The sequence below is a fragment of the Porites lutea genome, chromosome 2 (assembly GCF_958299795.1).
Source record: "Porites lutea chromosome 2, jaPorLute2.1, whole genome shotgun sequence".
In the NCBI taxonomy this organism is placed as follows: Eukaryota; Metazoa; Cnidaria; class Anthozoa; order Scleractinia; family Poritidae; genus Porites; species Porites lutea.
This window is the reverse complement of record NC_133202.1, coordinates 44,489,669-44,506,470: the sequence shown is the minus strand read 5'-3', so window position 1 is coordinate 44,506,470 and position 16,802 is coordinate 44,489,669. Positions and strand designations below refer to the sequence as shown.

The window sequence follows — 16,802 nt, the reverse complement described above, 5'->3', positions numbered from 1 at the left end:
GGCAAAGTGGGGGAACTTATCTTGCATCAGGCCGATTTTTATGGCGTACATTTGCGGACAAAAATAATTGAAAATAAAAGACAATTTGAAGTTCAAGAATTAGACTATCCATGTCGAAATCTCGTCATATGAATTTGAAATCGCAATGAACGCAGTCCAAATAGCATCATTTGAACTTGAAGTTACTTTTGAACAAGTTGAAACTGTAAAGGGGAAACTCGACATCGCGGATGTTGAAGTTCAAATCACAATTCCAACTAAAATGCAAATTACATGATTTGAACTTCAATTCACCTTCTCCACTCTAATAAGCCACTTAATCGTCAACACTGCAACCATAATCTTCCACAAAATTCCAAATGAAACTTTTAATTTGAACTTAAAGTCACGTCACATATATATACACACATCACGGAAAAATAAAATAAAATATTAACTTACTTAACAAGTATCCTATTATCATTTGATCTGAGGAAATCAGAGGTCGACAAACGAGAAAAATTAAAGGGCAAGAAGTTGGTGTCACAACTATCTATTTTTAATATCTCTGCTTCTTGTTTCAAATGATATTAACCATCACGCGTCACGCGTCACGCGTTGTGAAAATAGTAAATCACGCATCACGCTGCTAGGCCAGATCACGCCTCACGCGGCTAATTTGGGCCCGGTCACGCATCACGCTGATAATTTGGGTCCCATCTCGGATCACCGGAAACCCCTTTGCCACCCTGTACGAACAGTTTTTGATGCATTTCATCAAAGCCAAGGAAATGAGGGCAAGAGAATCCGTAAAGTATTCCTCTCAATGTGGACTCCGTGGTTTTCACGTCTACAAAGAAGTGTGGAGCCCCATTGTTGATGAGGTTTTGAGGTGCTGCCACGCTATAGCCGCGATAAAGCGACTCCCTGGACGGCTCGCCGACTGTACCATTGGTCATTTGCCAAGGGATATTTCTTGAATAATTCGCTTTTTTCTCTTAAGGGGAGGGGAGGTATTGTGGGCGTCGAAATTGTGGATAAAACCACCCAAGATCGCCACTTGTGCAAGGGGCGGTGGGGAGGAGGGCGGGAGGGGCGGGGATTACAGTGAAATTGATTGCGGAGATCGACGCTTCTGAAAAGAATGAAGCCATCATGAAGAGGCTCAAGCAGCTACTGACCACAGAGAACTGAAGGGAGCCAGATGCCGATGGCAAATTTGAAGACTGTACTGACTAAGTGTTAAAGGAACTAATTCAGCAAGATGAGTCAGATGATGAGGAATAAGGACATGCGTTGAACTGAAATTTTAGCCCTGCTGCTCGTATGTAAACTCCTAGCAGACGGAAAACTTAAATAAAGGTTTTATATAGATCACTAAATTTCGTCTCTTTAATTTTCGCGGTACCTTTTTTTCACGGAACTTTAATTTCGCGAAATTTTTTAAATCGTGAAAATGAAGTCTCGCGAAAATAAGTGCTAATAAGGTAGTTAATCGATATACCGATAATCGATCACAATCGTTCGTAATCGATATTAATAAGAATCGATAAAGAAAATAATTGTGACGTCTGTTAATATCGATTTCCGATCGAAATCGATAAAAGAGATCATTCGGTAGAAGTTCAACTTAAGATGGCAGCGATCTGGAGGACTTCAAGGCCCGTGTACTTACATGTACCGCTTTGAGTTTGATTTCCAATGTGAGCGAGATTGCAACAAAAGAAATACAAGATGCAGCTGATGACGCTGCGGGACTGAATGGAAACCCATCCCCATGATATGAATGATGTGTGAAAGGTAGACCACACCGACAGGAAAACGTCCCCTACTCTTTTCGATCAGCAGCGTGGGTTCTTCCATTCGATTTGACCAGTGAAAGAAGGATAAACGACACAAGGCCAACGGCTTAACGTTAACACCGAATGACACGATCATCTGAACTGAGACGAGATCTTGAAGCATAATCTGTAGCGATCTGTAGTTTCTGTAGTGCGGATAATCAGTCTGTTCACTCTAAGAAAATCCAAACGCACCTTCAAAGTTCTTGAGCTTATATTAGGCATGACAGCTGTTCTGAAATGCTAGTAGGAGAAAACGCATTATTTATGACTTATGAACACGAATTTATTGTGCTTAGGAAGTCAGTGTACGTGCATAGAATTTGAAAGGGTAATTCAATTTCAGCCTCAATTTCAAAATCCAGCTTAAGAGTGAAATCGACCTATAAGTCAGCAGATGAATTGCATGAAGATTAAAATCACCTGTTCTAGAATAAATGCATGCAGATTGTATGAAGCAAATAAATAAGTTATAAGGAATAGATGTCCAGCTCGGTTACCATGGTTGGATTGAAGACGGGCCAACGTTGTAAAGATCATTACATTTTTTTAATTTGTCCATCGTGCAATACATTTTATGTTTTTTAATTCTTGTTAAAAAGGACATTTTTATGAGACGATAAATTGTATTTTTAAACACCCTTAAAAGCAACGTTAGAGAGCGATTTGGTGCATGTGAAAGTCACACAAGGCGGCCTCAAGATCCCTATACGTTCAAAGCCGACCCAGACACCTAAAGTATATGCAGATATATTTGTAACAACTTTAGAATAAACTGCAGGAGATTTTGGTTTAATTTGTTTAGTTTTGCACCTTGAGTCACAATTCCTGTCGCAATTTTTAAATAAGCTGCAGGAGATTCTGGTTTAATTTGTTCTCTGCACTTTGTGCCACAAATGTTGAAGCAATCCCAAGCTTAGCTACGGGGGCTTTGATATAATAAGATTGCCAACGCGTTGCATTTTATTTGTCCTATGCCTGGCTTAAAACAAATCATATTTAGGCTTGGAACATATTTTTTAAATTCATTTTTATAACGGTCTCCAGATAAAGCTTTGTCCTCGATTTGTAGGTAAGGTGCGAAGTCTTAAGTTTTGCTAAACCACAAAAACTTGACGAGTGTGTATTTTGTTTGGTCCGCTAGATAAATATCAATGTTATAGCCTTGTTCCTCTCAAATATTTTGATTAAGGAGCAGAACCCCGGCTTGAGCTTTCCGAGTTCCTAAGGTTTCCCAAATTAAATAGTGCGGTTTACCTGCCAACTCAATACAGAAATATTGCGATCTCTATAAACTAACGGCTAAATAATAGGTAGAAGATCCACTATTATATTTGCAGACTGTATAAGGATAAATATTCTCTTTAAATTCCATTCAGATGTAATTTACAAAAACAAATATCTCAGATGCATTAATTCGCTTCTGTAGACATTATGCAAAGAGAACGCCCATTTCCAGTTCTAAACATTAATTTTTAAAAGTGCTTATGGGTTTAATAAAATGCGGACGCTGTAAAAAGTGAAACACAATTGTCAACTGCAAAATCGTTAGGGACTACTGCGGCCAAGAAAACGTAAAAGCGAGCCATTTTTGTGACCATCAATGATGAAGTTAAAATCAGTGCTGAAATCCTGAATGAATTGAGAGACATTAGGCGTGTGAAATAAATTTTTATCAACTTTGTCGATAGACTAATTAGAGTAATGCAAAAACCACCCGCGACTCATTAGCCGCAAGCCCTGCGGCATGTGCTTTCAATTTATCACCAATAAATAACGAACGGACAGCTTTTTAGGAAATCGCTCTTACGCGGAATTGGATTTGGAGGTTATAAATCGTCTGGTCCCAGTAATATGCCGGAGTGTTAACCATTTGATCGAGCACGCGATTAAAACTATACTGTAAGTAATGTTTCTGAGTTTAAAATTCCACGTGCATAATTTTGTTTTCACACGTTAACGTTTCTCTGTCTCTAAATGCCTTTTCTTGACGCATGAAGATCACACTGCGATTGCGATTCGGTTTTAATTTTCAAGAGCTTCGGTAAAAAGGACAGAGACTTTGTTTAAGTCCTTAAAATAAAAGTTTTCGAGAAAGCGGAGTATTTCGATTGGCTTACAGCCTATCGAGGCAAAAACAAGTCGCTTTGAAAGGCTCAGGCGGTAACCTGTAGACCGAGAGAGGAAATATGAGACAAAAATGGCTACTGAAAATCTGGGCAGGTTGTCATGCTCTACTCCCCTCGCTGAAAACGTTGCGTTGTTATTTGCTCTCTGAAGTTCTCATGCACCCGCTAGGCTGGCCAGATGAGAAGTAAAGATTATGGTAAGTAGTAGCAATCGCTCTCAAGACTTTTTTGCCTTTGGCTGCAGCTTAACGTAAGGGGCTTTAATTCACAAGCCTATTCAAGCTGGCTGTCTCGACCACACATTGAGTCGGTAAATAACCAGCCTAGCCGGCGCTTTTCGATAAATCGAAATTTGTGTCAGCCGACGCTTTAGTTACCTGAAGTGTTTGAAGCTTTTGGCAGCTGCCCTGATACTACCGATTTCCTGTTTCCAATTTACAGAAGTTGTAATTTGCCCTATAAATTTTTCGCGTTTCAGTGGTAGGCGTTTATGAGGATTACTTTTATTCATTTTTCTCATTTTAACAAAATACGAGCTAGTTCAGTACGTTTGAACTATACTTTTTTTCTTTATAAGTCTTCAGTCGATTGCGCGTACTAGTTTACCACGACGGGCTGCGACGTTTGTTCCGCTAGAACTCGCCATTTTGGCCAATCAAAACGTAGTTTCTATTAATATAATACGGACAATTTAGTCAGATGAGGAGGCCATGATTGGTCCGTTACATTTTCGAACACAAAGGATTCGCTTGCAATTATTCAAAGAGGAAGATATAGCAAGTGTGTTATAGATCTAAAGGTATATAAAGGGTGATATAAATACTTTTTCTTTGATAAAGTTGTGCGCGAATGGAACAATTTGCCTCGCTAAATTGTAAAGGCTGGAAATTTAAGACGTTTTAAAGCTACTCTTTAATCATATTTGTGTATTTCATAATTTCATTCTTTTTTCTAAGTGAATTTTTATTCCTCTTAGGCCCGGTTTAGACGCCGATGGCTTTCATAATTTGAATTAAGTACATTAAAAGTTCGGCATCTTAATCAATTATTATTTCAATTTGGCGCGGCTCAGCCGTTCTTCATGCCTAGGCCTGCCAGAAATTTCGACTGTGGAACGACTTTGGAATATCTTTGATTCAGACGCCGAACTTTTCATGTACTGAACCTAATGCATTAATTATTATAACGTATTTTGTATTAAGTAGTTTCACCGAAGTGAGTAGTTTTCTCCTTTTGAATTTAGTTCGGCTCGAATTAAGATCGGCGTCTGAATCAATTCGGCCGTTCTATTCGAATTAAGTTCGGTTCATAAAAAAATCAACGTCTAAACCGGGCCTTAGACACTGTTTTGGTTTTTCAATTTTTGTTTTTTAGGAAGTTTGTTCATATAGGGTCCACCTCTTTAACTTCCTTTTCAGGGTGTTATTTTTGTATTTTTGGTAATCCGAGAAATTTTGGTAATCACGTAACCGTTCGCCCGACGGTCCGTCCGCACCACAGGCATACCAATGTAAAATAGTCAATTAACAGGTATGACATCACAGGCAACTTGAGGTGTTTTTGGTGGAAAATTGCATGGCCACCCGGACTTTTAGACAAAGTCGAGTCTTTTTCGATGGTATTTTTGATGTCTACACTCACGTGGATAACAGAGAAAGAGCTAGAGCGAGTGATTAAAAACAAAGGAGACGAATTTCATAGCGGCGGTGAAAAATGAGAAATGTTAGCGGCCAACAAGGTGAAAATGAGCGGTAGTGAAAAGAATTAAGAATACAAGCAATAAAATGTTTGATGAACACATACGACAATTCCTCCATAAAAAATACTGGTAACTGGGAAGTTTCATGTTTTAGTCGTGCATAACGGCATTGTAGTCGTGCAAAACAACGGCAAAGAAATGTACAAAAAGGTGTGCTCCACGTGCAAGTTTTCTATTTATTTTGTTGCTGTTCTCATTGTCGTCGCCGTTTAGCATTACACTATTTTTGTTCAATCTTGGTGTAAGAACCTGTATACTCACGGGTGATGTAAAACAAAGAAAACAAAGAAGTAAACACAATAAAACCTAGAAAAACAAAAGATGCAGAACAAAGAAAAAGTTCACAGGTTCTTACACTGAGGTAAACCCACGATTTCACTTTTTTTGTTTATAACTGTCTAGTTAACGAGAGCTTCGCTTTTAGCCCTGGCTAAATCTATTTACAATTATTAATTCACCAAAGTGGAGGTGGTAGTGGTAAATTACCGAGCCGCGAAGCGGTGAGCTAAATCTCCACCACTAGCCACCCACACTGAGGTGAATAATATAATTGTTTTGGTATATACTAAAACAGTGAGATAATTGAGCACAAAAATAATGATTTTTAACTCATTTACGGTTGCCAACGATACCATTTTGGCGCGCAATGACCGAAAGGCCGGAGCTGTCGCTTTTTCTTGCCGACAAACAAAACTTTTGAAGGTATTTGTTTCGCTCTTGCAGGGAAATTTCTTTAAAAGGAGTTGTGAATTCTTTTTGTATTTAAAATCATTCTGTAAAAAAGATTATTAAATTTAGTTTTAAGCTTGTTTATGAACAAGTCAACTAAATAAAGTAACGCAAGACTTGAGCTTAATTTGCATTTGTAAAAAAAAACCCAACTTTTTCACCGGTTTCGTCGATAAATTCAAGTCAAAAAGAAAAAGCTTTACCTGTTAAATCTTCCAAACCGAACTTCGTTACCGGGAACAACTTGTTTCATTATTTGTGAAATTTCTTTGTTTGTTACGGCAGCAAACCGGGAAGCCATTTTGCTCGCAACTACGAGAGTCTGGCGTCGCTCGCTCGGAGGAATTGGAGGTGAATCAGTGAATAGTTAACAATTATTCTTTGAAATCGAGGTGAATAGTTAGTATATACACACTCAGTGATCTTGGTGATTTAAGCAATCTGATTGGTTTGCTATCTCGGACTAATCAACAATATTTTTAGAGAATGATCTTTTAAAAGTCGACAAAATCCTAGGGTTGACTTTTTTTAAGGCAATAAAAGGCTTCGAAGAATTCAAAACGGCGTTTTTCCATTTACATGTAGCTGAGTTTTGTCCTCGATGGATTGTTTACAACTCCCTTTTATTCGCGTAGAAGAGACCGTTTCGTGAACTCAGCGTTTCCTAACAATAAAAATATGTCCCCAAAATCGATGGGAAGTATATTTTGAAAGCAAATGTTTGCAGAAATTGTACGTTTCAAGTAAATAGGGTAAAAAATGCTACAGGAAGACGACGTCCTACCACGAGCCGCCATTTTTGTCAGCACTTCATGCGAAGAACGACACAACAAACCTTTTTAACTATAAACTTGGAGAGACAACAGAAAACAACAAAGCTCTGCTTTTCTTCTCAGGTAGGGAAACAATTCAAACTTTTAACGGTTTCATTTAAGCTTCATTTAAGTGAATTACCATCTTCTGCAAAGATCTATTGTAAACTTTCGCGTGATTTGATCCGTCAACCGAATCGTACTTTTTAATGGTTTCCTCTCTGATTTTGTTGACGGATCACTTCGTGTGTATATACTAAAACAATGATTCTTTTCAATCTCGGTGAATAGTGGCTTTAGGAATATTTACCTCGCCGCTCCACGGCTCACTAAATATTCAGCCACTATTCGTTATCGTAACCCAGCATTGTAAATGTCTTTGAGTAATGCTGAAATTGACCGTAAATATGCTAATGACGACTAAGTCAATTAAGATAAACAGAATGACACTTGCAAGAGAATAAGCGTTTGGTTATTCTTCAAGATTTTGGTCGACAAGTTTGTTTCAAACGTTAGAAGACGTATCTCTTTAAAAGGTAATCTTCTTAACAGCATGAATTATTTTTGTAAGGCAAAATCAGTGTTTGCTTGTGAATAAGATCGAAGCATAAAAGGGTACCTTCATACGAGATGAATAGGGTAATGTTCCTAACGTTATTGTTTTTGTTTTAAAATGTCGCTCTGTCGGTTGTCGGTCAAGGCGTATTCCTTTGTTCCGAGCAGAGGGAAATCTTTGCAGTACCTCCACAGCTATGTCAGTCGCTCTACCAGAAATTATAGCACAGGATAAGTGTTAATTCAGTTGAATTTTTGGAAGCGATGAAGATTCATGCATTGTTTGTTTGTTTGTTTGTTTTTTTCATGTTCGCTGGAGAGAACCACGATCACTAAAGTAAACCCAAATTTCTTTGATGTGCAGTTCTCTTGCCATTTTAGTCTAAGTGATATTATCAGATAGCTAATTGGATGATGAAATTTCCTAAATTTCCTGCAGTCTGATAGGGTTATTAAGTCCACTTAGGCGGATAATTTGAGAAGTCGACTTTTATAACGAACTGAGATTAAGAATCTCATTCTACTAAGTTGGATGTTTTTAAATAGGACGGTAAGTAAGTATAATTTTTATAGCCCACGGCTAATAAAAAATTATTAGCAATTAAAACAATTTCTGAAATCATTTTTAGTCTTGAAGTCCTTCTTCCGGCGCATTCTACGAAAACATTATTTTTTTTTAAAGAGAAGAACCTCAATAAATTGTTCTTACCCTTGAAAAAATAATTGCTGATCTTGCAGGTATTACTGATCTCGTACAAGTCACATTTGATAACTCATGTAAATACAAGTTTTTACTACTAATATGTAAATTATTTTGTTGCAAAAAAGCTGGGAACAGGCAATTAATATACTGACTTCGTCTCGACGTAGAAATTTCATTTGCCAAACCACGCCTTCCATGTTTGAAACTTGAGCTAAAGATCTTGTCATTTATCCATCAGAGGAAACTTGGATACTTTGATAGCGACAGTGCAAATCTTAGTCCTAAACGAGCGGATTTCCCTAAACCTACTCGTGAGGCGAAAGGACCGGTTAAGGTCAGGTACCATCTGTTTACAGTTTTTGTGTTAATGTCAATTTCCTTACAGTGTAGTAAGTCATTATTTAAAGCCCCAAAAACCAGAACACAAAACAAACCATTTTCCAACGTTTCCTCTCTGTAATAATGAAAAACCGTCGCCGTCAATAGACCTATCGTGATATTTTCCGCTACCTTTTTCTTACATTTTAAATTGATTCCTGTAAAGAGGTTAAAACACTGTTTGGCGAAGGACAGATATATTCTATGAATATTATTGATATAAAGTGGAGGTGATTGTCAGTTGTAGCATCTCCGAAGCAATAAAAACCGCTAGCTCAAACCTAGCTTCAAATTCTGTTAGCTGTCAAGTCAACCAAACCGTAAAATACAATATTTTTTGTGGAGCTGAAACGAAATTGATTGTTTCCATTTCATGTTAACTTTCTTCTTCGTGTAAGTATTATTTTGACCGACTAAATCGGTTTATTCTAAAAGATACAGAATCGCAGACAAATTTATTGCGATTAAAAAAGTCAGTTTTTCTGAAAGGGATAAGTCTGGTCATTTCCACTTGTTAATCGATTGAAAAAAAGAACGAAACGCAGCTTTCATAATTTTGAGGTATAATTTATTCTTCTTTGGAGAGGGAATTACAATCTAGATAAAATCTACCGAAAGTGTCACTATTTAAAGATTCAGATGAGTATTTTATTTCACAAAAATCCTCAGCCCATTTGCGATTTTAACGAAAAGATACTGGTTTTGAGCCGTTGCCACCAAGAACATAATTTTCACCTTATGAACACTATTCTTTAATGGTCTCCTCTGAAATATAAAGCCTTGCAACGACATCGCTTTATTTCATGTCCTTTAACCAATATTTTCATAATGATTCAGTCAAATTAAAATTTCTTTCATGTCGAAGAAAGGATTTCTTTTAAGTCTAGAGGGTCTCATATGCCAGGCTATGGATACTTCGTTTTACGCCTAGGCTAGAAGTCTATTCTGAATCTTCAGATACGGGAACATTTAAATGGCAAACAGCGATAAACGACACAACGAACACGGATACATATCGTAATTCGCTTCGAGATCCCCGTTTGTTTGCATAAGCTGTTGACAGCCGCGGAATATTGCTGTTATTTTCCGCCAAACAAAAACCGAGGGAAATATTATCTTGCCTTCAGCTGCTCCGTGACTCTTTTGAATGGATCGAATTTTTTTTTTGCTTTTGGCGTACCATTGAAAAATACAATGATTTGAAAGGCTTTTTAAGGCTGATTTAATTTGCTCACTGTTATAGCCTTACAAGACTCTTTAGGGGTCACTTTTTAGGCAAATGTTTATGGTTAAGCCGATCCATCTACATAAAACATTACCCACTGGGGACAGTTAGGTATAAGAACCGAAGGTTTGTTGACCCGTTTAAGAGTGTGGGTAAAAAATGAACTCGATCAGTCTCGATTTTGTAATTAAGTCTATTCGGGACGTATTCAATAGCCTTATTTTCAATTTGTCGTGAAATGGCCGGGAGCGACACCAATGGCCTAATTAAAATGAAGAATTTTTAGGATTATCATGTTAAAGCGGTTCAGACGGTACAAAGTTTCTGCACAACATAACTGTATTTGTTTAAGACAAAAAATGAAGAGTAAAAGTATTTGGCAACTAAATTTTAGCGGAAAAGTTGGTCGCTAAGACATGTTCTGTTACTGTAGTAAAGCTCTGGGAAATCGTGTAGTTCGTAAGTTAATACATTAATCTGATATTAATCGCCTTCAGTTTGTCCTTTTAAATGTTTAGTTTTTTTAATCCTCCTTGTAAGTGAAACGAAATTACTCAAAAAGCGTTAAGATTTGCTTGTTTTTTATCAGAGGCAATGTACTTCCTTTTGGTAACTGAACAGTCAGGGTTTATCGACGCAAAGTTTGTTCATTTAAAATCTAATTTCAGGGCTTGATAACTACAGCGGCAAAAGCTAAAAAATGAAGCCTTATTTTTCTTCCATTGAAGCAACTTTTTACTTGCGTGGTTTAATGATCATTTATAAACAGAATTCGAATTGCGGTTGCATGAAATGTAACTAAGTTCTTTCTTTACATTAAAAAATTGAAAAAATCTGTTTTAGCCCCAAAGTGCCAATTCAGCCCGGCGGGCCTAAGTCTGATTCAGCCTCTCTTGGAACCATTTGAGTACAATTTAAGTCAAAACAGCCCCATCAAATGCATATTTCAGCCATTGCTGGGCCTCATTCTAGCCCTTGGGTCCAAATCAGCGCTCGGTAATTTTTAAATTACAGTCGAAATTATCTTTGCCCTGATTAAGGAAGCCAAATTAGACCCAACAAATGGTACAGTAGTTTTAATCACCGAAACGTCTTTTTAGGGCTAAAAAAGATCTTTTTTATTTACAGTGTAGTATAAAACATATTAACATCTGCTGGAATGAAAACATCGTTGTTAATGTAGACATATTAAATTCTGCAAGCAGAATACTGCAATGCTGATATCGTACTACGTGAAATTAAGTCTGCAAGACATCAACACGAAACCGAAATAACCCAAACCAGAGCGGGATTGTAGCCATAGACAGCTGTTTCGCCCTCTTTGGGGCTCGTCAGTATGGCGTAACAACCAGAGATCTCTGGTTGCTGATCAGGTCTTTATAGATCCTCCGTTCTTCGGCATATTCGTTTGCGGTCCTTTGCAGTCCCTTGTGGTTAATATTTGTATCGTTGTTAATGTCTGGAATGAAACTCCACTTTCACTTAAATGAAAAAAAACAAATTCTTTTAACTATTCTGATTAACTAAGTTTATTGCGGGGAAATTTGTAACCTGTTTCCGAGAAACTTTGGATTTCATGTTTTTAGCTCATGGATGACGTAGTCATGCCATGGGCTTTTGGAGGCACTCGAATGGCACTCGATCACTCACTCTCTCACTCACTCACTCAGAAAATTTGTCAGATGATGAAATCTTAGGAAAATCCAGGGGCGGATCCAGGATTTTTTTTAGGAGGGGGTGCACCCGTCTCTTGCTCTACTTCAACACCAATAAACCACATAGTTTTTTTTTTTTGGCAGAATACCAGTTGTATTAGAAAAGCGCAGGTCATCTCAGGGGGGGGGGGGGGGGTGCGCACCCCCTGCACCCTCCCCCTAGATCCGCCCCTGAAATCGATCACTCCAAAAGAAATCCACGAACATATACCAAACCTTAAGACAAAGAAAGCAAACAGCATGGATTCTATTCTAAATGAAATGATCAAATATGATCGATATTTTTTGCTTCCCTCATTAGAAAAAATCTTTAATGATATACTTAACAGCGGTAAATTCCCGACTGAATGGAATATTGGCGCGATAAAACCCATTTACAGAAAGAAAGGTGATAGACGGACCCCAGAAAATTACAGAGGAATCACTTTGACGAGTTGTTGGGCAAATTGTTTACATCAATATTATTTTACAATCCAGGTTGAATAAGTATATCGAAATCCATAACATTCTCAACCCAGAACAATTTGGATTCAGACCAAACGCTAAAACTAAAAAAAACTAAGGAGGAAAGTTAATATGTTACAAGGCCCAAGCAGTTTAAAACAAATGAATTTCAAAATGGAATGTTTCTCAAGCCTTCTAGTTACTATAAATACAGAGGTGATAATCTTCAACATTCGGTTGTCAACGATAACGAAATTTAATCACGAAATTCAAGAGCAGTGGCACTTTGCACCCATGCTCGTTTACGATTCAATTCATCCATAAGCTCGCTCCTAGGAGCCTTTGATTTGAAAAGTTATCATGAGCAGTGTGATTAATATTATGTATCAATAAACAAGGGTCTCGATAACAGGTTAGGTTAGTTGTCCATGACGGCTGTAAGTAACCTCTAAAAGCGACACTCCTTTTGACAAACTGTGTTCTCGAAGTTCGCTACGAGCTTGTAAATTTAATTTCCTTCCTTGGATCAAGTTGATATGATGTTTTTAAGGATCTAAACTTTTTATAAGAAACTGGGATTTTTGTTTCCTGTGACCGGGTGCTTCGGAGGCGCCCCCTCTATAACTCTAAAACTGCTTGTGATACGGCGACCAAAATTATAGTACACGTCAACATCTAGGTATAACTTGATTGATACATTACATAATTTGACGCCATTAAGACGTCATATTGTTGATTTTTTGGCAGAAACCATATTTCAGTAGCCATCAAGCGAAAAATACTGAAAAAGAAAGGTTTCATTGATGTCATGATGACGTGGTCATTTAATTTATTATTTTAAAAAGAAGGAACTAGAACCATGAATCTGCCATTTTGAATTAATCAAATGTATTCATTCCGCATAAATCGAGGTCATCCTGATAGAACTTTAATCTGTGTTTAACAGGATGCTTAGAAAGGAAACAGAAATCTGGTTATGAAGTTTCTAGACAAATGAACACTTCAATTTAAAGTTGAACCCTGCAGCTGCCATTTGGTCATTTTAAATTAGCCCTAAAAAGCACGAATTACATTAACAGTTATTATGGATTGATATAATGATGTTTAAGTTTAAAGCTGTTATACCACTACATGTGAAATTTCTGCAATTTGATTGGCTTAGTGCGGTGGTATTTCAGCTTAATTTGAAATACCTACATGTGAAAATTACAAAACCTTTGCGGGTAGTAGTATAAACAAATAATGGCATGATTTGTAAGTGATATTTGGCATAAATACCGCTCGTGATACTTCAAAATTGTCTCAAATTTCACTCGCCTAACGGCTCGGGAAATTACGTATAACAATTTCATTCATTCATTTTCTTCATGAGGAGATTTGGAATTACTTCCCCTTAATTGTAAAGGGATTCATTTGCTGTAATTTATAAACCAACTACACCAAATAAACAGTGCGGACTCAAGATGCAACGAACTTGCAAATCTTTTCATCTTTATTTTAAAAATAATTAAAATCTTTATTACAAAACCTCAATTAAAATCCTATTTACAATCAACCTGCTGTTACAAAAAATCTAATCAATTCATCAAAACACTATTCATTTACAAATTCTAAAAAATAGAAGTAACTTAACCTTACATAAAAGAAGAGGAAATAGATATAATTAATAATAAAAGTTCAAAATTCTATAAAATAAAGAATTCCATTATGCAGAGATATTAAGATCATACAATCGAATTATACTAATGACGGCTAAACCAGTGCCCAGAAAAAGCCCTAAGTATAAAAGCATATAGACACGTATTTCAGATATCCGCACTAGCGACATTTATCTTACAGTCTAATGATTGCTCTATCTTGCTACGAAACGGCGTTCGCGAACCTCTGACGCATGCATGTACCGATCTTAAGAGTTCAAACGAGATCTGTGTCTTGAGCCAAGTGATTACAACATGATAAGGTTCGGTGTCTTTCTGAGCTATCTTGTCTGCGAGATGCTTTAAGAACCGCTGACACTCGTTTCCCATTCCGCCATTGGTTCCAAACACTAAAGGCGTAAACGAACCCATTTCTACATCTAACACCCGCTGTTGGTACTTGCGCTTCTTCTCTTCTTCTTGCTCTTTGAACACCTCCGATGTTGGCTTGCTCTGGTAACACTTGGAGTTGACGTGCGTAACTCTAACATAAAAAATGCCGTAACTCCTCTTGCCCAGAAACCTCCCGCTTTGATGTCCAATCTTGCCTCAGAACTTGTAGCAGCGCTCCTCAAATGAAATCGCTCGTTGTCCAGGGGTTGAGGGCGTGGTTCGATTTCGACATTATTGCAGATCTTGTCGATGAATGTCGTTAACAAGTTCCGTACACCGTCATGACTCTGCGCTACAAACCCCCCCTTTTTACAAGAGAGGGCGTGACTAACGGTGAATTTATCCCCACATATGCAATGACTTGGTAAATCGACTAAGGGCAAGTCATAACGCAAGCGTAGCGAGTCTCTGAACTCTTGCTTGTTGAGGGCTAAACTTTTGTCTGCGAGAGGCATCGCATTCAGCCAAGAACTTGCGCCCTTGTCCCTCGATTGATTAACAAGACGCAGCAGGCCTGGGGAGAGGCTTGAATCAATGCTATCCATTTTCTCTTTCGCACTTGCTCTCTTAAGTGATTGTTGATGCCTCTTTAGCTCCTCCGTAGATCTTTCTCCTGGCATCATGATGGAACTCTGTAAAGTAATAGAATCTACGTGCGCGGTGGTTATTATTTCATCTTTATTTTGTTTGAAACTTCGCGATTTGATTAAGCACCACTGTTCGTCAAACTCTTTGCCAACTTCATGAATTTCAAACAAACTTGGAAAATTGTTTGTCAAAAGCTTTTTTATACACACTATAGGACGAGTGCTTATGCCATGAAACACATTTCTGCTGAGCGGCTGCCAAATGTACGACGGGCGAGGTTTTGATCAGCGGTGAGATCTGAATGTGAAATTTGATTGGCTGAAAATTGCGAGAGGCGTCAAGCTTTTGCACACTGCATTTTGGTAGTCAAGTGATGCAATATTGCACCGGATTGTTCATGGCAAAGCTATGGTGGCCCACAACTGTCACGGCAAAACCAAAAACCTCACGGCAAAACCAAAAACGTCACGGCAAAACCAAAAACCTCACGGCAAAACCACAAAAACCTCACGGCAAAAACAAAATACCTCACGGCAAAACCAAAAACATCACGGCAAAACCAAATACTTCACAGCAAAAATAAAATAGCTTCGGTTTTGCCGTGGGTATTTGCTTTTGCCGTGAGGTATTTGGTTTTTGCTGTGAAGTATTTGGTTTTGCCGTGAGGTCTTTGGTTTTGCCGTGAGAGTTTTGGTTTTGTCGTGAGGTATTTTGTTTTTGCCGTGAGGTTTTCGGTTTTGCCGTGAGGTGTTTTGTTTTTGCCGTGAGGTTTTTGGTTTTGCTGTGACAGTTGTGGGCCACCGTACAAAGCAGATTGAAGCTCGTCATATGATCTTGAGGCCCTCTGAAACATTACTTGAAGAATATAATACAGGTACACCAAATAAATAATAAATTGAAATGATCTTAAGTAAGAAACAAAATTGAAATTTTCTGTTGTGTATAGATTTTTAAGGCTTAAATTATTTGTCTTAAAGCTGAGTTATTTTACAGTTGACATCTCTTGCAGTATAGTAAATGTTATTGGGATTGTTCTTACTTAAATTAAAGAGGTTGCATAAATTAATGAGAAGGGTCTGAGATACCTATATTTTAATATTAAGGTCAATTATGTGTAATTCCATTTGAATATATCATAAAGTCTCTGTCCGTTGTGCTGTCTGGCTTTACTGCCATTTGCAAATTAACTTAAAACTAATTAAGTTAATCAAATAGTTGATTAAAACATGAAACTGATCATGCTCTTTCATACAAATAAGGTATCTCTTGGTAAGAACTCGTGCTGATTTTCTGCGGTCTCCCTTCGTCTCTTAACTTTATATTAATTTCGTTACCTGAAGTGTTTCCTTTGGGCTGCGTATTTTTGACAGAAATAGCTTCATTTAAATTTCTTGGCACCAGTTTAAGTGTCGTTTTTGACAGCGCCGCCGTAAAGCTCGAGCTTTCATTATAAAAAATGAAAAGGTTAGTTATATTTCGCAGAAACCCAGCTTGATTCTTGAAACGCGCAGCCAGAGATTGTAAAGCTAAGAGAATACATGTAGATTGAAGTGGCTTTTGCTGGTGTTTTTATTGATCTTTGTGAGTTGATGGTTTGTTTGCGGGGAGGCTTTTCATAAAAAGAATAATGACAGGTAGAACAAGAGGCTTTCGCCTTTATTTCCTGGGTGTATTCAAAATACTTACTTTCAAAAAAGGGAATTAAATCAACCAAGACGCCATGCTCATCATGGATTTATGCTAAGCTTTTGCAGTTAACACTTGTAAGTTGGATTGTTGTTGGCTGGCAAAAGACATTTGCTAGGAATCGTCGCCTGTTTCTCGGAAGAATAATTTGTAAGTATGAAATTTATCC

The 16,802-nt window shown here is 37.6% G+C and overlaps 1 long non-coding RNA gene across 3 annotated transcripts in view; it reads left to right on the top strand.

Annotated features, from left to right (window-relative positions):
• The window catches only part of LOC140928736 (uncharacterized), a 54,452-nt gene that overhangs the window by 1,218 nt on the left and 36,432 nt on the right, over positions 1-16,802 (top strand). The window contains exon 1 of one of the 3 annotated variants that reach the window (XR_012164665.1): positions 3,619-3,722. The exons of 1 other annotated variant lie outside the window; for it this stretch is intronic. This is a non-coding gene — a long non-coding RNA (uncharacterized lncRNA). Of the gene's footprint in view, positions 1-3,618; positions 3,723-8,660; positions 8,847-16,802 lie in introns of those variants that run through there. One more of the 3 variants, XR_012164664.1, reaches the window with a different exon arrangement.